Here is a 22,630-nt window from a genome sequence, read left to right on the forward strand (position 1 = left end):
ATAGCCACTCCAGCTCGTTTTTCTTTTCTGTTTGCATGGTAAATCTTTTTCCATCCTTTCACTCTTTGTCTGTGTGAATCTTTATGGGTGAGGTGGGTCTCTTGTAGGCAGCATATAGTTGGGTCCTGCTTTTTGATCCAGTCAGCCAGTCTGTGTCTTTTAATTGGGGAATTTAAGCCTTTAACATTAAGAGTTGTTATTGAAAGGTGTTGATTTATTCCTAGCATTTTATTGGTTGTTTGGTTGTCTTAGGTGTCTTTTGTTCCTTGCTTTCTGATTTACTGTTTGGTTTCTTTGTTTGTTGGTTCCTTAGGTTGTAGATAGTGTTTTTGTTAGCTTGTTTTCTCTTCACGAATGCCATTTTTATTGTACTAGCGGGTTTAGATTTTTCTTAGGTTTTTATGGCAGTGGTAGTTATTTTTCAGGAACCAAACCCAGTACTCCCTTGAGGATTTCTTGTAAGGGTGGTCTTGTGGTAGTGAACTCCCGCAGTTTTTGTTTGTCTGAGAAATATACTATTTGCCCTTCATTTCGGAAGGATAGCCTTGCAGGGTAGAGTATTCTTGGCTGGCAATCTTTGTCTTTTAGTATTTTGAAAATATCATCCCATTCCTTTCTAGCTTTTAGGGTTTGTGATGAAAAGTCTGATGTTAACCTGATTGGGGCTCCCTTATAGGTGATTTGATGCTTCTCTCTTGCAGCTTTTAAGATTCTCTCTTTGTCTCTGAGTTTTGCCAATTTGACTATGACATGTCTTGGAGAAGGCCTTTTTGGGTTGAATACGTTTGGAGATCGTTGAGCTTCCTGGATCTGAAGATCTGTGATTTTTCCTATACCTGGGAAGTTTTCTGCCACTATTTTGTTGAATATGTTTTCAATGGAATCTCCATTTTCCTCCCCTTCTGGAATACCCATGACTCGGATATTTGAGCGCTTGAGGTTGTCTGATATCTCTCTCAGATTTTCTTCCATGTCCTTGATTCTTTTTTCTTTCTTTTTGTCTGCTTGTGTTATTTCAAACAGCCCATCTTCAAGTTCAGAGGTTCTCTCTTCAACTTCGACAAGCCTGCTGGTTAAACTCTCCGTTGTGTTTTTTATTTCGCTGAATAACTTCTTCAGTTCAGCAAGTTCTGCTACATTTTTTTTCAGGACATTGATTTCCTTGTATATTTCCTCTTTCAGATCCTGTATACTTTTCCTCATTTCATCATGATGTCTAGCTGAGTTTTCTTGTATCTCACTCAGTTTCCTTAGAATTATCACTCGAAATTCCTTGTCAGTTATTTCAAGGGCTTCTTGTTCTATAGGATCTAGAGTATGAGATTTATTAACTTTTGGTGGTGTACTTTCTTGATTTTTTGTATTTCTGGTGTCTTTTTTTTGGTGTTTATTCATTGTGGCAGGGGGTTTCACAGTCCACCGGTTTAAGACTAATGACTAACTAGGATGTTGCTGTGGTTGCCAATTTGGTATGGCTCCCGCCGTGACTGCTCAGTTGGCCTCTAGTGTCTTGTGTGTGTGGTTGCCTCAGGTCTTGGGCTTCTCCGGGGATCCACCTTTCTAGTCAGCTTGTACTCTGCTGGGCTGGTGGATCACGTACCACAGGGTGTGTGACCTCTGTTGAGCTTTCACTTTCTGTACAGGACTTCTCCACGTTCCGTGTGCTCTGGCCCAGGCTGTTAGATCGTGCAGTGGCGACCCCACCGGGTGTGTGGTTTCTGTCGAGTCTCCGCCTCCCTGGCCGCACGTCTCCCCCCTCTGTGCACACTGTGCTGGGCTGGGGCGTGTCTTCTGCACCCCTCGTCTATCAGCTGGGCCTTCAAGACCCTGCTCAGCACCGCCTCGCCCAGGAAGTCTACCAGGTTTCTGCTAGGCACAGACGACCGGTCTCTCTGGGTGCCTTTGTAGCACTGTGTAGATCTTTCTCGGGTCTTGTTCACCTTTGTATCCCCCCGGTATAAACCGAGTCTAGTGCCCGCCTGCAGCCTGCTCTCCGGCAGGTTCAAGCGGACCTGGGAACTCTCCTACCACACTATTCCCAACCAGAAATTCGTTAGGCTTTTTTCCAAACTGGTGGTCGCAGAGATGGTATCTGCCTCCCAGTAACAGGAAGTTTACCGGGGCCGGAGTCCAGGGTGTGGTGGAGTGACAGTCGGCCCGCCCGTACTTCCTAGCCCTCCCAAAACTGGTCGGGACGCCCCACACCCCCAGCCCTGCCAGAGAACCGCGGAGGGAGTGGGAGAGGAGGTCGGCCCGCAGGGTCTGGAAAGCCCCGCGCCAGGCCAAGCAAATGGGCTCAGTGATGGCCGAGCAGGGCGGAGCTGCCCGCACCTGGGAAAATGGAGGCAGCACCGTGGCAGTGAGTGGCCTGATGGTGCAGGCGGGAGCCGCATGGGCATCCACCCCCTGAACAGAGCTGTGCCAGGGATCACTCACAGTGCTGTGCCAGGTCGGGCGCTCGCTCTGTCTCTGGTTTGTTGCCTTCCGTGTTCTCGGCGCTGCCGCCTCGGGCTGTTCAGTCGCGGCGCCGCTCGGGCGCTCCCAGGAATCTTCTTTAATGCCGGCCTGAAACCTCGAATCCTGAATAGGGCAGCTGGCCGCCTTCAGCGCGGCCCCAGCCTCCGGGAACCTGGCTGCATCCACAGCAGCCCTGGCGCCGTGTTCCCTGTTTCAAGACTCACTTTTGCAGCTAAGAATCAGTTCTTTTCCTGCTCCACACTTCAAAGCTGTTGCCTGTAAATGAGGCAGCCTCTCCTGCCGGGGGCAAAGTGGCGTTGAGCCCCTACGACCGGCCAGCAGCAGCAGTCCTCCCTTAAGAGATGGCCAGAGGAAGGTCCACAAGTTTCCCGGCTGCCTGAGGCCCAGTGGCCACCTTTTCCACCTCAGCTACTCCGCGCCAGCCGCCGCAGCCGCCGCTATCTTGAAACTCATGTTACATATTTAATGGTATGTGCTTCATACCATGTACTGCATGGCATATAAATAGCATTCACCAGAGTATTATATATTAATGTCACCATAAATTACATTTGTGGTGAAGTTTATTTTCTAGAGTACTTCTAACTATAAATGTAACTTTTTATAGAAATTTTGAAAAACAAGAAAAGCCAAAAGAAAATTTTAAATTAGTAACACTCCTACCACCCAGAACTAACACTTTTACATATCAATTTTAAATCTTTTTCTAAATATACAGAATAACAGAAAGTAGTCTTAACTAGTTCAAAATTAACTATATTGCCAGATTATCTAATCCTATTTCCTCTGTAAAACCTAATGTCCATAAACATTCCCTAAAAAATCTATTCTCTAAATATTCACATGCTCAGGCTCCTACCTGCTGAGTAGTATGCATACCAAGGGTGAGTTCTGTTTGTTTCTCTATCAATTTATGCCGATTGTATTTGTTGCTGAAATTACACAAAATGGTTACATAAACTTATAAATATGAGTAAAAAGAAAGTTACTGCGCCCATAAAACTGCATTGAAATTTTGGAAAGACTTGATAAAAATGAGTCGTTAAAAAGAAAACTGAATTAGGAATAAACAAATGTAAAAGACTAGAGGTAAATCAACAAAAATTGGAAGGACTCCATACACAGTGCTTCACAAAAATCTAACTTTTCACTCCACTTGAAATCAAAACTGAAAATCATAAAGACAGATCATATGAAGCTCCAATTAACAAACACATATTCAAAAAGAGTCCTTACAATAAAATATTAAAAAATAAATGAACACAAAGTTTTAGCTCAAAAAATTTCAAAATTTTAACTTTTCTACAGATGTATCATTCCTTATCAATTTCAATTTTGAATAATCTTTTGATTAACCAACCAATTATCAGTCCAGAATATGTCAGAAAAGAGGACTTCTACACACATTTTTACAGTGACAATTTGAAAGAATTTTTTCAGAATTTAATGTAAAATTTTATGAAAACAGCATTATATAAAGCAGCAATATAAGAAATAAAATACATGGGCAAGACGTAAAAAGTAAAATTATAAAAGAAAAAAATCTACATATTTGGTTTTATCAAAATCAAAATTTCTGCTAATCAAAAGACTATTAAGAAAATGAACAAACAATCCATAAAATGGGAAAAAAACATTCACAGCACATATATCTGACAAGACTTTAATAAAAGAATATATAAAGATCAACAAATCAAAAAAAATGATAATCCAGTTAGAAATGGGTAAAAGATTTGAAAAGAAAAGAAGTGAACATAAAAGAAGATAAGTGAATGGCCAATAAATATGAGAAAAGGTTCCTAACATTAATCAACAGGGAAATGAAAATTAAAGCCACAGAGGTACACACTTAAAAGAATGGCTAAAATCAAAAACACTGACAACACTAAATATTGGAGAGAATATGGAGCAACTAGAACTCTCACAAACTGTTGGAGGAGTATATAATGTTACAACCACTTTAGAGCATTGTGAGCAATATACATCTATATTATGATCCAGCACTTCCACTCTCAGTTAGAAATATATGCCCACAAATATACTCGTACAAGAATAATTATAATAGCCTTATCCATAATAGCCTCAAATTGGAAGAAAACCCAATGTCCATAAACATAAGTACAAATTGTGGTATATCTAAACATCATAATACTAAGCAACGATAAAGGAAAAAAGCAAAACAAACAAAAAAAACTAGTGATACATACCATATGGATATATTTCAAAAATGTTAAGAGAAAGAAGCCAGACTTTAAAAAGAGTACATATTGTATCAGTCCATTTATATGTAATTCAAGCATGGGCAAAAGTCATCTCTGATGATAGAAATCACATAGTGGTTGCTGGAAGATGAAGTAACCACTTGGAAGCAGGCAGAAGGGTTTGGGTAAAGAGATGAAGATATTCTTTATTTTGTTTGGGGGTAGTGGTTACATGAGTGTATATAATTATCCACTGCATACTTAAATGTATACTTAGAATATATTTTATGTTCATTATAGCTCAACCAAAAATTAACATTATATCATGAAGCTCTTTCCATATCAAAATACTACTAGCAACACCATAAATTATATAAACATACATATATACATACAGAGATACACAAATACATAATGAAAACCGACAAGAAAAAACTACAGTAAGTAAATCATATTTATTCATTCATTCATTCATTCATTCATCTCCTGGCTCAATTCTGTGTGCACACATGTTCTCTCTCTCTCTCTCGCTCTCTCGCTCTCGCTCTCTCTCTCTCACACACACACACACACACACACACACACACACACACACACACACACACACACACGCTTGGATATAGACATTAATTTAAAGATGGCTTCAATACATACTGCTTTATAACTTGCAGCAATAAAGTATATTGTTAATATCTTTACCTGTCAATAAATGCATAACATAAAGTTGATTTTTAAACAAATTTGAGTTCAATTATATATGTCAGTTAATGACCAAAAACTGCTAGCACACAGGTACTATTTGGGAGTAATGGAAAGAACAAGAACTTTGAAATGAAAAAGAAATGGATTCAAACCTAGCTTATCCACCCAAACCATGTCACCTTGACTAAGTCACTTAACTCTAGAGGCTTCCATTTTCTCCCATCTATAGTGGAAATAATATTTACCTACCTTGAAAACACTGTTGTAAGATGTGAGATGTAACTCACTTACCACAGTACCTAGCCCATAATAGCTACTCAATAAATAGTAACAATTATAATAAAAAGTTATATGTTTACAAAAAATAACTTTCATGGACCAATCATGTGAAAGCTATGTGGTCAGCCCAAGTAAATGTTTTTTGGGATTTTTTTCAAATATGGAATGCTTCACAAATTTGCATGTCATCCTTGCTCAGGGGCCATGCTAATCTTCTCTGCATCATTCCTATTTTACTCTATGTTCCGCTGAAGCGAGCACCCAAGTAAATGTTTAACTCACACATTAGTTTGTTTAAATTAATGAATTTTTTATTACATGAGGATTTTAGTGCATTACTTTTATGACCCAAGATTTGCTCATTTTTAAAGTATAAACAGCAATTACCTTTCATAGGTATACTAATGATTAAACTCAATATTCCATATAGAAATAGTCAAAGCATAAAGTACTATACAAATATTAGAAATTATGACCCTCTTTCTCTTATTTAGCATGAATGACTTGCAATCATTAAATAGGCATGTAGAATGTTTTACTTATGTAAAAGAAGTAATGATACACATAATTCTATCAAAAATTGTTATTATATAAGAAGATCTCACACAAATAAGTCCCCCCTAAGAAACTTACTTGTATCTCACAGACACACACACACACACACACGTTTGGATGTAGACATTTAATTTAAAGATGGCTTCAATACATACTGCTTTATAACTCGCTGCAATAAACTACATTGTCAATATCTTTTATTTTTAGTCATGTAAGAGAAGTAAATTACAATAAATTAAGGGAGTCAATAAAATTTCATAAAGCCAAATATGATGATAACTCAACAGGCCACTATGTTATCATAAGTATATTCTTAAAATATATTTCCCTACACCTAACTGTCACTGCCAAGACCCCTAGATTCTAATCCACTACCCACTATCCCATGATTTACCTAGCCTTTAATTTCCCAACTTTCTTCTTACTTAAACTTTCATTATTTTGAATGAGTTGTCATATACATTAGAGCAGTATGTGAGTATACTGTTAAGCCCCATAATTCCCAATGTATTCACTCTAAAATGAGAGAGTTAAAAAATAGGTGAGCATTTATAACATGAACCAAGATTCTATGAAGGGCTTTAAGTACTATGAGGGCAAGGACAATATCCCAAGTGCCTAGCACAGTCTGCCACACAGTAGGCTTTCAAAAATTTTTTCCATATTGAAGAATAAATACATAAGTGAATAAATTGTTATTAAGAAAGACCAGGTTGTTGCTACTAACAGTACTCAGGAGAAGGGCCCAACCAATACTTACTGAGCATCAACTCTGTCTGGCCATGTACTAATTCCAGCAAGTATTGTTTATTACCCTTTCCAATAGCCCTAAGAAGCAAAAGCAGCAAGGGGAGAGAAAGGAAAAACAACTGAAAAAGGAGTATATAATAGGAGGGTGACACATATATAATGGCATACCAAGCAGCATGGGCCTAAGGAAGCTTTAGTTCCTCTCATTGTTTCTATTTCCCAAGGCTTCACACAAGACTTTACACATTCATGAGCTTTCTATTTAAAATCAAAATAAGATGTCTTGTTCAAGGGCTGGAGGCTGACCAGAATCTTAAACCAAACATATAATTATATCTCGATTTATCTTCTCTATCTATAACTGTCCAGAAACAAAAGTTATTACTGTTAAAACCAAGCTTCTTGATAATAACATTAAAGAGCACTGAAAAGAAAAGGCAGTGAGGCAAACTGAATGATTATTTGTCCTGGACGTCTTTTTCACCTTAAGGAAAAAGTTATCTTTGACTTTTTCCTCTACTTGATCTCCCACCTTCAACTGGCCAACAAGCTGAGTCATTTATTCCTTTAGAAAGTTTCTGACATCTCTCCATCTTCTTATTGTCAACCATCGCCACATTTAAATTGCTCTTCTACCTCATACCTAAATTATGGCAAAAGATGCACAATGGCTCCCCTATGCGTCTTCCCTTCTTCTAACCCAATCTCCAAGCCATTGCCATTTTATCAATTTATTTGCCTTCCTGAAAATTTCAAAGAGAATCTGGGAGTGGAGTAGAGTTGAATAATATTTTCTGTGACTTATTTGTGAAAACACATGAACAAACGCAACAGTCAAGAAATGTTGGGTACACATAAGAATTTAATATTATAACAAAATTGAACAACTGCATAAACCTGATATGTAATTAATTATGTCTTTAATATTATCCATAATTATTGAGAACTGACAAAAATGACTAAAAGTATATGGATATTCCTAGAGTTGGGATTACCTTTGCAAAAGCCAGAGGCAAAACCATCAAAGACACGTCTTACATTTATCCACAGGTCCAAAAGTTGTGGAAGCATTGCTTCAAACTCTCTAACATTTCCTGAAATTCTAACAATTAACTACAAAGAGCTATTTAGTAGGGAAAGGATCTATCTCAGTAATAGCATCCTGAGGGCCTTCCAGATTATGTACAATCCTCCAATGCAGATAAAGTCAGAACTTGCCAGGAGAGCCTATTCCATCTTTTAATAGAGCAGTAGAACTTTTTCTTATAGTGATGCAAAAATCTGCCCCTTTCTAATTTTTATTTATTTGTTCTGGTGTAACCACCGGGAATACAGAATAAGTATTATCTTCCTTTCAGGTACTGAAAATAATCATGTTTCCTCTCAAGCAACTGTAGCAGGTAATAACAATATAATTGTTGGTATATTTTAAATATAAATACAGTGGTAGAAATGGTCAAAAAAAACCTAACGATCTGCAAGTAAATCAGTTTAACTGGGTTATAATGTTCCCAAATATTAGGTTTATAATACTAAAAACTGAAAATGTTTTCAGTTCCACACGTAAGGAGCTTGGAAATCACCATGCTATTCTAACAAGTAAAAAGCTGAATACACTGAAAAATCAACAACTGTTCTTGGATTCATAAAAGAGGTGAGGACACAAGGCAAACCACTGCCCCCAAGATCAGAGAGACAGACATTTGAATACAGGGAGTCATGCCTTACTGGAGAGATTCATGAGCAGATACCGCTGCTGGAATCAGTGGCTAGGAAGGAAAAATCTGAATTACAACTGACAATTGCTAGAGGCCCAGCATGGGCAACTTTGCTTTAAAATGCCAGAGAGATCCAAGCATCAGGGGCTCTCCACAGTTTTGTGAGTCCCTTGGGTAGCTCCACCAATTCTCACAGTAAATAGTGAAGAAAAATCCCCTAGTGCTTCAGCAGAGGGAGTAAAAGTAACCATCTTGAAAGAGGCCAAAGCACTCTGTTCTTAGTAAGGCCTGCCCTCAGGAGAAACTATGTAACTTCAGCCTTAATTTGCTGGGGTTTTGTCAGAGCCTAACTAACCTGGGGGAAAGAAAATATCCTACTCCAGCTAGCTCTACCCTTCCATGTGGGAAAAGGTAAATATTCAATTCCATTCCACTCTGGCCATCCTGACTGACCTAAGTGGGGAGGAAAAAAAAAACCAAAAACCTGAGGAACATATGTGAGGTTCACAGTTGAGAGCCACAGGCTCACTAAAAGACTGAGACCTAATCATAGGATTATAGTATGCTTCCCCTCTCCCAAAATTTTACCACCACATTCCTAAAAGCCTATTTATAGCAGTTCCTTTTACCAGGTACTTTCATCATGTCTGGCTACAAAAAAAAAAAGAAAGAAAGAAAGAAACAAAGAAAGGAAATAATACAAGGCATACTAAAAAGCAAAAGCACAGTTTGAAGAGACAGAGCAAGCATCAGAACCAGACATGGCAGAATGTTGCAATTATCAGGCCGGAAATTTAAAACAACTATGATTAACATGCTAAGGGCTCTAAAGCAGACAGCATGCAAGAACAAATGGACAATATAATCACAGAGATGGAAATCATAAGAAAGGACCAAAAAGAAATGCTAGAAATCAAAATTACTGTAAAAGAAATGAAAGATGCCTTTGATAGGCTTATTAGTAGACTGGACACAGCTGAGAGAAGAATCATGGCACCTGAGTATATATCAATAGAAACCACCAAAACTGAAAAGCAAAGAAAGCAAAGACTGAAAAAAAGCAAAGCAGAATATCCAGAGACTATGGGACAACCATGAAAAGTATGACATATGCATAATGGAAATATCAAAAGGCAAAGAAAGAGAAAGAAACTGAAGCAATATTTGAAACAATAATGCCTGAGAATTTCCCCAAATTAATGTCAGACATCCAACTGTGGAGATCAAAGAACAACAGGAAGAATAAATGCCAAAAAAAACTATACCTAGGCATATCATTTTCCAACTACAAAAAATCAAAGATAAGCCAGTGGGAAAAAAAGGCTTAACTGCACAAGAGGAACAAAAATAAGAATCACGTCTGACTTCTCAAAAACCACACAAAGAAAATGGAATGAAATATTTGAAGTTTTCAGAGAAAAATCATCAACCTAGAATTCTGTATCCTAAAAAATTATCCTTCAACACTGAAGAGAAATAAACTTTCTCAGGCCAACAAAAATTGAGGAGATTTATTGTGAGTAGACCTGCCTTGCAAGAAATGTTAAAATTTGTTCTTTAAAGAAAAGGAAAATAACATAGGTCAGAAACCCAAATTTGCATAAAGAAAGGGCATCAAAGAAGAAATAAGTAAAGGTAAAATAAAAACTTTTTCATAGAACTGTTTTAGAAGAATGATGGACCATGAAGCACTTTTTGAGAAGGAATGATTTAGATAGAGACAGCAAGACAACACTAGGTCCCTTTAACCTGGAAGGCCCTCTGGGGAAAAATCTCTGTCATTCTTTAGAAGCCTATTTCAAACTAGATGTATAAAGGTTTTTCCTAACCTACAAGCTCCCTTCTCTATGTGCCCATGACAATTTTTCATACCACTGTTACAGCACTTACAACATTGTACATATATCTTACTTGCCAGGGTTCCAATTTACACCTATTATGCCATTGCAATTAATAACACCACCTTCTTTCACTCCCAAAGTATCCCAGGTTGTATTATAAATAATATGATTATAAATGATATGATAACCACTAGAACACATAGTTAAACTTCCACTACTATTTCTGTTTTTCTTACATACTTGTTATCTGCTTTGTTATCTTCTTCTCCCAGAGATGGGAGAACCATTTTGTTGAGTTTGTGTACTAGTTTCCTCCTCTTATAATAATGATGACAGGAAGAAGTGTGGCAACTTCTGCTGATCTGTAACATACTGTCTTCCCAATGACCTAAGGGTTCATATCTCTTTTCCTCCCCTTCTATTTTGGATTATAAATTTATCTCATTTTACACTTTCCTCTTTCTGTTTATGCAAAAATACATCTTCCTTCCTATAATTCCAAGGGATCGCACTTTTTTTTTCATGATTTCAAGAGGAAAAGGTTAAATATCAACAGAAGAGAAAAAGGTCCTCATTGAAGATTTATCACTTTGTACCTTTGGATAAATTAAACAAGTAACACTTTCCAGTCCATTGATGTGATTGTTTTAAAATTCTATTAAGAAAAAGAATGTATCTCTAATTAGCTTACTATAAGCATGTTATTATACATTGTTACTGTCAGATATAGACAAGGATCAATCTAGGTATAGAACACTAAAAATACAGAAAGTGAGATGGAAGTAGTTAATGATTCATTTGAACAGAACTTCTATAAAAGCCGTGGGAACATATAAACTTAATAATTAAAAGCTATAATTTGTGTTTTAATTAATTTTCAATATATTATAAATTAAATCAATATAAATAGCTTAAACTATTTTAAAATTAAACTTTAAACGAGGGAATATTCCTCCCAAAGTCACTTTGTTCTTTAGCTTCAAACAACAGAAATGCCATTCTCCCACAGCTCTGAAGGACAAAAGTCCAAAATCAAGGTGCCAGTGGGGTTAGCTCCTTCTGGAGGCAATGAGATTTGAACCTAAGCAGTATGACTCTAAAGTTCACCCTTATTCCTCAATATACAATACACTATAGACTATCTCATTGCACTGTACTACCACTCACAGAATATACCTTCAGTAGTCATACCAGTTTGTAATTCTACTTTTATTTGTATGATTACTTGATGTTTATCTCCATATACTATAAATCTGCTTTAGTTCACCACTGATATCATCCTAATACCTAAAACAGTGGTTGGCACACAGTAACCACTAAAAAATCTTTACTGAATTAATGAATATACTATTAAGAAATAAATACATAAAATCTTTAAAATATACCAAGCTCTGTTTCTTGATCTGGGTGCTGGTTTCACAGGTGTGTCAATCTGTGAATATTCATTGAGGAAAACACACGATCAATTCATTTCTATTTATAATTCAATAAATAGTTAAAAAACAAGAATAAAAAAATTTTATGTCATATTGTCAGACATTATAGACTATACTCCACTTTTACAGTAAACAGAAATATGCTACTTAACTTTTCACGATCTGGCATTTATAACAAAATAAGTCTCCAGGTCAGAACTGTGAATATTAAAATACAAGAATTTACAATGGAAATACTATGATTAATTATAATAATGATAGCTTTATATGAACATACATAAAAAAGAGGAGTAAATAAAAAAGATCATGCTGCTTCAAAATGTATCTATTTTCCAAAAATCTTAGGACCAAAAGGATATGAAATAATACAATTTCCCAAAAACCTAACCAAATATCTTTCTATTGCTTTTAAAAGTAATTTCACTTTCTAGGTAAAAATAAATCTATTTAATATAATTAACGATATAATGGCCTTTACCCAGTCATGTTTGTCAAATTTTTTAAGTGACAATACCTAGGAATACAAAAAGAAAGAAAAAGGCAAACACAGAAATAAATTAAAGCCTGCTATCTACCTTCAGAAAATGACATCTCCACCCTACCCATTCAAGCACTACATTTACATTCATGCAGTGCTAGAAATCATGTTCCCAGGTTGCACTAGATGGTTAAAGAACTAAAGCCTAACCATTCACCTTACCTAATCCTCTAATCATTTCATCCTTGTCTGTTTTTGCAAATTAATTAATTAATTAATTTATAAAGATTTCCTGGCACAGATGTTTGAGGCAGAAAAGGGATGAGTTGCTTGATGGGGGGAAAAAAAGTATCAAGTGCTTTCTTAGAGTTCATTTCTTTCCCTTCTTCACAGTAAAACTAAAATCAAGCACTTGGGCTCATAACACCTATTATGAGATAATCTGTGGTAGAAGAAATGAACCAAACTCATGAAGCACTTCTACTTTGTGCACAAGTACAGAGTATACGCAAGCATTCTTCGTGAATTTTTTTTTTTTGACCGGTAAGGGGATCTCAACCCTCGGCACGGCGTCACACTGGCCATGCCTATATAGGATCCGAACCCGCGGCCTCGGCGCTACCAGCGCCGCACTCTCCCAAGTGAGCCACGGGGCCAGCCCCTTTGTGAATTTTTTGTATACCTGCATACTTCATGTACTTGTATACAAAGAATTCACAAAGGCCATTCACCAGGTTACAGAAATGGCTATAATTCAAAGAAATCTCTGTCATACATTTATTTTAGTGTTATTTTTCTGCACAAAAACAATATGAAAAATGTAGTCTGCAACTAAAACAACGTTTTCTAAGATAGTAAAAATAACTAAAAGCAATTATTATTTAAAGATTACAACTACTGCATGTTCTGCTACAATTTCTACATCTTAATCTATTATATTTTATAAAGATACTTGTAAAATCATCAAGCTTCCACAGTCCCCAAATTAGGAATCCTTTATTGTAAGAGAAACGTTCTGTTTGCCTTTAAAACAATTCACTATGTAAATGTACCCCATAAAAAAAAATGGAATAGCTGTGACTAAAGGCTGAGACAATTAATTGTGGTATACACCCAGTCTATCAGAATTATTTAGAAGGTAATGAGTGGCACATTTTTGCATATATAGCTACTTTCACATTTCTGTTCTCTAAGAGACTTGCCTACAGTTCAGATCATTTGTCTGACAGGTGTCTTCTATGAATGTAGTTTAAGGGCTTCCCACTAAGAAACTAATATGGCAGCAAAGGTACAACTACACCTCGGCTACAGGACACTCAATTTCAATATGGGCTAGAAACCTGAAAAATATATTACCATGTTATTTTATAATCTTTCCATTTGTATTCTTGATTTTACATCTTACCACATTCCAATACATCTATCATTAATTTTTCACTATTTCTCATGGATCTTCAGTTTCTTTCACTAGCTCTCTCTTTTATGTCTTAAAAAAAAAAAAAATACTTCTGCCCACTGTCTCCCATTTTTGAAACATTACTTTTTTCTTTTACCAAATTTCTCTGAGATTCAACTGAATTTAATCTTAGCTTGTTGCCTTGGATTGAGTACCCCAAAACTTGATCTCCACTGTGACAGTGTTAAGAGGGTGGGAAATCCTATTACGGTAATTAAAAGGTGGGGCCTTGAAGAGGTGATTAGATTGCAGGATCATGCCATAGTGAATGGATTAACAGTGATGGTCATCAAGGGACATGGCTCAGAGGGCTTTAAAGAGAGAGTAAACGAGGAGGTTAGTCTGTGCTCTCTCTCTGTTCTGCCATTTTCTGCCACGTGAGACCCCTGGGTCACTGTCGCCACCACAAAGACCCTCACAGATGTGTTCCCTGAACTGTGGACTTCCCAGCCTCTGAAACTACAAGTAATAAATTTCATTTTCTTATAAATCACCCAGTTTCAAGTATTTTTGGTATAAGCAACAGAAATGGAGTAATACACTCATCATCTAAATTCCATCAATGTGGTGTCTAGGCCATCATTCAACTGAAGCTATCCTCCTCAAGTGTACCATTTGCCCAATTTAAAGCTTTTTTTCTCAGCTTTTCAAACTCCTTGACTTTTCCATTATAATACTAGCCAATGCTAATCAAATCCATTTTCTCTCCCATGGTTTCTGCAACTACACTGTTTGGGTCCTTTTTGTACCTATTTCTCACTGCTCCTTGTCTCTCTCTTAAAGGTTTAAATTCCCCCCTCCTGTTCCAAATCCTTTAACATTACCTAAAGTTCCATCCTTTGCCATCAGCATTCTCTTTTCACTGTCTCCATCAACTTTAACAAGTTCAATTTTAATCTTTAAGTGAAAAACACCTCAAAACTTTGATTCTAAACTTTATCCTTGGTAAAGCAACACAACTCAGTCTGTATGTTTTGTGGTCTACCTCAAAGTTAACATGTCCTGTAATCAAATTCATTCATCCTAAAAAACAAAAACAAAGCACTTTCCAAAATTTCCTTTTTCAGACAATATCACTATTGGAAATCCTGGACTGCATGAAATCCACTCACATCCAGGCAATCACCAAGTATCACTGAGACATTTTAGTATATGTATCTTAATCACCTCTTATACAGACTATACTAACCCCAATAGTATCCTGTTTTTATAAACTACTAAGTTCTGAATCAGTGTCTTGTAGATATGACAATATTTAGTATTCTATTTATGTTTTTATGAAGTGTAATCATTTATATACATCAAAGAAGACAAACATCACCTACAATTTTTAGAACAAAAACATATTAGCTAATCTCAAGTCCTAGTTGTTATGAAAAGGAAACACACATTAAATTAAGCCTTTTCATGAACCTTGGTCAATGATGATCTTAACCAGGCAAAAATACCATAATAAACAATATGTGTAGTATGCGTGTAAACAGGACCCCTAACTTCAAATTTACTACTTATTATTCTTCCCTACATTCCATTTGGACATACATAAATAATTAATAATCAAAATGTAAAAAAAAATACACAAATATTCTTTGAATTAACCTTTAAAGGCTTTGAACTGTTATAAATAAAATCAGTATAATGCATTTATTTAGGTGTATCTTCCAAGAACAGGAGGTTAAAATATAATCCACTAGTGGTTAATATTTTAGTTGTGCATACTGATGGTGCTTTTGAGACATATTTGTTCTCCATTCTTCTACTAAAGGACCATGATCCTTCACCTAAAATTGGGGGGTTAAATAAGTTTAGAAATTTCAAAATTTTTTTATTTTAAAATGTATATGCCATACATCTAACATGCCAAAACAGGGTTAGGGGAAGCACTTGCCTATTCATAAACTATAATTTTTGTTAGGTAAAACACATGACACGCTGAGTGAACTGAATACTAAGAACACAAATTCCAGTCAGGCGTTACTGCCAAATGAGTTTAGGTTGGGTCAGGTTTTACAAGGTCAAGTTATTTATGGAAAAAGCTTTCATTTTCAGAGTTTTCCAAGTTGTTGACAAAAGACTGGGTGCATGTACAATTAATATTACCAAAATGAATATCTTGCACTATTTTCTACTAGTTCCAACAGTTACTGGAACTCTTACTTTTTCCATTCCCCCAAAGACACAAAATAAATGGAAGCACTGAAGTATAAATTTAGATCTCCTTATTTAAGTTGGAAAAAGTTTAATAAGAAATAAACCATATCACTCCAGAAGTAACTACTATTTGTCAGCACAAAGAACTTAACCCCGACAAAGAATTTTTCTACCAATTCAAAACAAAAAACTTTGGCTGTTTAAAATAAAAATACTAATGGAAAGAAGGGCTGCTAGCCCTCAAAACAACTACGTAGCTAACAAAGTGTGCCTGTGGATGATAACATGGGCACCACCTGGGATAATATTAGGAATGCAGAGTCTTATACCTTTCCAGATCTACTGTATCTGACTCTTTATTATAATAATATTTCCAGGTGGTTCATTTGTACATTTATACACAAAAAAGTTAACCTGGCAGGCTTAACTGCTTATTCTTTTAAAGGCCTGCTAACAAAGTTGACCCTTGGCTAGCATATGGGAACTCAAATTATGAAAGGGTTCCCTAGGCTCACTAGGCCTAAACTGATTATACAAACAATATGATTTATGCTGACCACTTGCTTTTTGTGCGAGTTTATAATTTTGTTACCTGTCAGGCAGAGGCTGCCTACTTGGCAAGTCCTCGATAAAAACTCTGGGTGCTAATTCTCTAATGAGATTAACTGGTAGACAACATTTCACGTGTTGTCACAATCCATTGGTGGAGGAAATTAAGTATGTCTTGTGTGACTCCACTGGAAGCTTGCATTTTCCCCAAGACTTTGCCCCATGCTTTTCCCCATGCTGATTTTGCTTTGTGTCCTTTTGCAGTGAGTTAAACTACTTTTGTAATGAGTCCTCCTAGCAAATCATTGAATCTGAGGGTAGTCTTGGGGACCAACAACACATTAAAGTTTCAGAAGCTCTGCTCTAGAGAGCCCACATAGAAATCCTAACCTCACAGCTTAAGAGCAAGACATGAGGACTGTGGGCTAATCCTTGGTCCAGTACAAGACAAGGAATCCATAAGGCATAAAGAGAAACCTTAGGAAAGACCATATCCTAAGGAAAGAGTGAATTAGAACACTCATTCACCAAAGGCAGACAGTAGCTCTGGGTAAAGTGGTAACAAAAACAAAACAAACAAAAAAGCCTTCCCTGCAACTCTGAAGCTACTGTATGTGGCTTTGAAAGACAGATGTATTCTTTGCATGGTCCAAAAAAATACCAAAGGGAAAATTTTAATTTAAAGTAGCTCCTGGTCTACACTGCTCCTGGGCAGCAGTCAGAAGCAAATTCAACCATCATCCACCTCCAATCAACCCAATCATCCAACCAGGTAACCAGCCTGAGCCTGGGTAACCTAACAAACAAGTGCACAACCAAAAACCACAAACACACAAGAAAACAGCAAAATAAGCCATTATAAACAGAAACAATAAACAAAGATCTAAAAAGACAGTAAATATTAGAATTAACATATACATACAAACAATAAAACAGTAACTAAGTTTTATATATCTAAAGAGGGGAGCTGGCAAACTTGTTCTATAAAGGGTGACACAGTAAACATTTTAGGCTTTGAAGGTCATACAGTCTCTGTTTCAACTACTTAACTCCACAGCTGTAGCACCAAAGCAGTCACAGACAGTACTTAAACAAATGAACCTAATTACATCCCAATAAAGCTTTATTTACAAATATGGCAGTAGGCCAGATTTACAAACCATAATTTGCAAACTCCTGGCTTAAAGGAAAGAAAGAATTGAAAAAATAAGATTCAAAAGAGCATTAAAAAATTTTTTTTAAAAGATCCAAGGAGAACTTCTCAAAATAAAAACATCATAATTGAAATAACTCAATGGGAGGAATAAACAGAATAAACACAACTAATGGAAGAATTAATAAACTGAAAGACACATCTGAAGATATTATACAGAACTTGGCCCCCAGAAAAAAGATGAAACACATGAAAGAGTTTAAAAAGCAAGAAAGATAATGAGAAAGTCTAATACATATTTAATGAGAGTTCCTAAAGGAGATAACAAGAGAAAATGGGGATTGATGCAATACTTAAAAAAAAGACAAGGACTGAGAATTTCCTGGAGTTATTTAAAGCCTTGAAATACTTAGAATCGGGATGTCCAATGAATCCCAAGGCAGAATAAACACCTAAAAACACTTTTTTTCAGAAAGTTTAAGATGAAAGCAAAAAAGAAATTAATACGGATAGAAAAGATAACCCAAAAAGAAAAGCAATTTGATGGACAGCTTACTTTTTTAATCTGTTAAAAAAAATTAAATGTGCTGACCTTGTATGAATCATGACACAAAATATCTAAGTAAGATAATAGCAAGACAATCAGGAAAATTAGAACACTGGCTGAATATTAGATGACATAAAGAATTTACTATTAATTTACTTAGTTGTGTTAACAGCATTGTGGTTATATATTTTAAAAGACCTTATCCCTTAGAGATACATACTGATGTATTTGCAAATGAAATAATATATACCTGGGATTTGCTTTAAAAGTATCCATGAGGTGAGGGGAAGGATACACAAATGAAATATGATTGCCCCATACGTTTATACTGGTTGAAGTAGAGTGCAGAATACATGAGGGTTCATTATACTTTTTTCTCTAATTCTATGTCTGAAAATTTTCGTAACAAAATATTTTTAATAAAAGTCTGATAATCCCAAGTGTTGACAGAAGTATGGATCAACAGCAACTCCTACACATTGCTACTATGAGGATAAAAATATATAGATAGATACAGATTCGCTCCCTATGTGCATAAAAAGATGTATAGACATGCCATATAGCCAGTAATTACACAGCAAGTTACATCATCTAAAGAAACATACAGGAGTACCAGAATTCACATACAAGACTATGTACAAAATCATTATTTATAAAGATACTACAAATGACCCAAACGTCCACGATCAAAAGAATGGATAAGTAAACTATCATTTATTTATTAAAACTTGCCCTCTAAGTTTTCATCTAACATTTGCCAGACACTATGCTGAGGTCTTTGAACAAATTTTCTTATTTAATATGTATAATGACCTCATAAGATACACAATATCCCTTCCTACAAATAAAACTTAGACTCAGAAAATTAAACATGTCTGATATTTCCTTGCAAATTATGGGGCAAAAATCTGAATCTAGATCTTCCCCACTACAAATTTGGTCTTCATTTCACTGTAATAATTAGGAATTTATATTTTCAAAAAAGGAGTGATATGCTAATCTCTAAGGCAAAGTAGATTAAAACTAATATATAAAAAAAGAACAGCTTTTCACAGTATTGCAAAGGTAAACTGTAGTTAATCCAGACCTGTACAAATCACTAATAAGGTCTGAAGTAATGAGGTTTTCCATAATTTGCAGTTCCTATTTTATGTATGCATGTGGATGCAAACGTATAATAAAACTGGGGGGCGGGAGGTTTGAAGTAGATCACTGACTAATTTATCTGAAGTAGTCCAGTAGTCCTCTAAATACTGTCAAAATCTCCTCAAAGTACACTGACAGCTGATCTACTAGAGAGCCCGCTGCTTCTGTTAAAAGTCTCACTACATTAAGTAATCACTGAAGTTTCTAACTTGAAACTCTAGGTGCTTATTCAGCTTCATTGAGCTTTAAGGATCCATACCAGTAATCTTCACTGACATTATTTTATAACCCACAAAGCCCTTCTTTAGTGAAAAACTCGGCTTACTAATTCTCAGTTCAGATCAAGTGACAAATATCAAATAATAGTATCAGTTAAGAATCACATCCACAGTACTTCTATCAATCAAACTTACACTAACATGTAAGAGTGTTCAATTGACTAGATTACATCCACTTTTATTTACCAATTTTTTTTTAAAAGACAAATCGCTACTCAAAATTTTTCATAATTTTTCCCTAATTTATTTTAGGCTATTTCAATGTCCTGATGTATCTAACTTGAAATGTTAACAATAAAAAACAACATTACAATTTATTTAGTAGTTAAATCCTCCTTCTCTATTTGCTCTAAGAGGAAAACATTGCTCAATCAACAAACCAAAATGCAGACATTATTCAATTATACTTGTACTGGCAAAACAAGTTTCAACTCTAGTGTCAGCCCTAGTGCTTCTGAGAATACTACACTGAGGATTATGAACCCTCAGCGTAACTCAGAGGAAAGACTGTGGTGATTGCTGAGTGATCTCTGTCACAGCAGCAATCATGTATTTGCTAAACCTGAACCATGATTTTGCTCTACCAAAGGCACAAATGTGCTTATGCTATAGTCCCTTTAGAAAATATTTAGAATCTAGCACATTACCTGGCACATAAAAATAAATATTAAATGTATAAATGTGTGGAATATACTATAAAGCATATGTACTTCACAGAGCCTGGTTTTCCAAAGCCTTGCAGTTTCAAATATTGACCTTGCAAGGACCGGAAATTTTCCTCAGGCTATAAGTCTCTGGTGCAAGATAAGAATTGTGGCGCAGCAGGTTGCTGGCTCAAAGACAGACTAGTTACTGACTGTTATGTAAAGATACTGAGAAATTGATGTAAGAAGGAATGTTTGCTAAGATCAAGCTTGTGTTGACAAGATCACTTAATTGTTTACTGGAATGTCATCTGGTTTGTTTCACTGAAAGTTACCAGCCTATACTGTTAAACTATAACCCTGCCTACATCTCTTCCTGTAACTTCCTGGTCTGGAAAATAAATGGAGGAAGAGAACCCCAATTTGGTGTTAATTTCCCGAGGAAGGGATCTCTTTCGCTGGAGGGTTCCAGGGAAGTTAACCACTTTGGGGCCTCTCACTGCTCAGAAGAGATGGGCTTTGAGTAATCCTTTGCATCTCCATCACCCAGGGGAAGTGGGGTGACAAATCCATGGGGGCGAAGCAACACAAAGCAACATAAATGTTGATCCACAGAATTAGGAAGCAAGCATAGGTTAAAAAATAAATAAATAATAAAGATTTTAGCTTTAGCAACTGGTTGAAAATCTAGATGCTAAAGAAGAGACCGCAGGGATCACATTCACTAAAAAAAAGGAACAAAAAAATACATAAATAAAAGTTGTGAAGTGAAAGACGAGAATTTCCCCAAAGTTTGACTATAAGTCATTCTGCTTAAGCTCCAAGAAAAAAGATTGTTTCCAAAGCACTTACAGCCCACATATCTTGGTGCTGGATAGGTGGGAGGGCGGTGGCAGATTATAATTGCATGAAGGGAATGATTAACATAAGAGGAAGGGGAGAACTCATATTCAGAAATAAAAAAAAACAAAACATTAAAGACAACAAAGGCAACACTAATTTCTTTCATTCTTCCATTTTCCCTATTTCTCCATACTCCCAAGGACAGATTCAACATCTAAATGAAAGCATCTAACAGGAGCAGCCGGAAAGTGAACAGAGTTATCTTTTACAGAGGTTATACAAGGCTAACAACTCCCTTCTGGGCCACCTGATTTGTCCATCTAGTTTAACTATCCATTCAGTCTACATTTTTGGAATGACATGCAACTAACTGAAACTTCTTTAAGAGCAGAGTCTGATCTATCTAGTAACTTTAACCTTGAAAGTTCAGAGAATCTAGCAGAATACTCTCTGCTTATGGCATATACTCTTTAATTAACCGAACAAGCAAATAAATACAGTATTTCCACCCACAGTAAAAAATAATTGTCATTAAAATTAATAATACAGACATTACTTGATAATTCAAAAATATTAAAGTAATTAGCGTTATAAACATATACCTTACAAGGAAGTGACATATTAATACAACCATCGTTTCTACAATGTTGGTTTTGCTGCTTTCTCCTCTTGAAAGGCAATACTTAAGTCTCAAGTGATTCAAACTGGTTAATCTTTCCTACCTTATGATCAAATTGAAAGGATTAATTTATTCACTTTTTCACTCAATTAACATCGATTTAGTGACATGTGCCATGCAAAACCTGCTTCAAGGATTACAGTCTATTCTTCACAGAGCAAAGTGATCTTTCTAAATAATCAGATCGTGTCACTCCCCTGCCTAAAATCCTCTAATGATTTCCCTCTGTAAACGTAACACCTTCTCCACGTTATTACTTGTCTATCACTCTCTTCTAATCTCACATTCCTCCACTCTCTCTCATTCATCAGCACCCGTCATACTGGTGTTCTTTCCCATCTCTGGGAAATACTAGTTGTTCATACTAGTTGTTCCTTCTAATTGGAAGACCTTCTCCCTACATCTTTACATGGTGCCTTATTAGTCCAGTATCAACTAAATATTACTGTCTCAAGAGAAGCTTTCTTTGACAATCCCCCCAACCACCAGTCAACTCTCTTTCACATTACCAATTTTATATATTAATAGCATTTATCAGTACCTAAAATTCTATGTTCACATGTTTACTGTCTATGTTCTCCCCACTAAAATATAAGTTCCTCAAGTGTAGGACCTCAATCTTTCTCACCAATAAATCGCCAGCAAAAGATCAGTACCCAGGACAAGTCAATAAATATTTGTCAATTGTGACTGAGAAAGGCAGATATGTAAACAAAATTACAGCAATATTATAAGAAAGGTAGCAT

At 36.0% G+C, this 22,630-nt stretch overlaps 1 protein-coding gene and 1 non-coding gene across 5 annotated transcripts in view; both read right to left on the reverse strand.

The window, feature by feature from the left end:
• The window catches only part of RICTOR (RPTOR independent companion of MTOR complex 2), a 131,017-nt gene that overhangs the window by 92,187 nt on the left and 16,200 nt on the right, over window positions 1-22,630 (reverse strand). The window lies entirely within an intron of this gene.
• Window positions 5,815-5,919, reverse strand: LOC134371304 (U6 spliceosomal RNA). Its single transcript, XR_010022744.1, has one exon. It is a non-coding gene; the product is annotated as a U6 spliceosomal RNA (small nuclear RNA).

This window comes from Cynocephalus volans, chromosome 2 (genome assembly GCF_027409185.1).
Source record: "Cynocephalus volans isolate mCynVol1 chromosome 2, mCynVol1.pri, whole genome shotgun sequence".
In the NCBI taxonomy this organism is placed as follows: domain Eukaryota; kingdom Metazoa; phylum Chordata; class Mammalia; order Dermoptera; family Cynocephalidae; genus Cynocephalus; species Cynocephalus volans.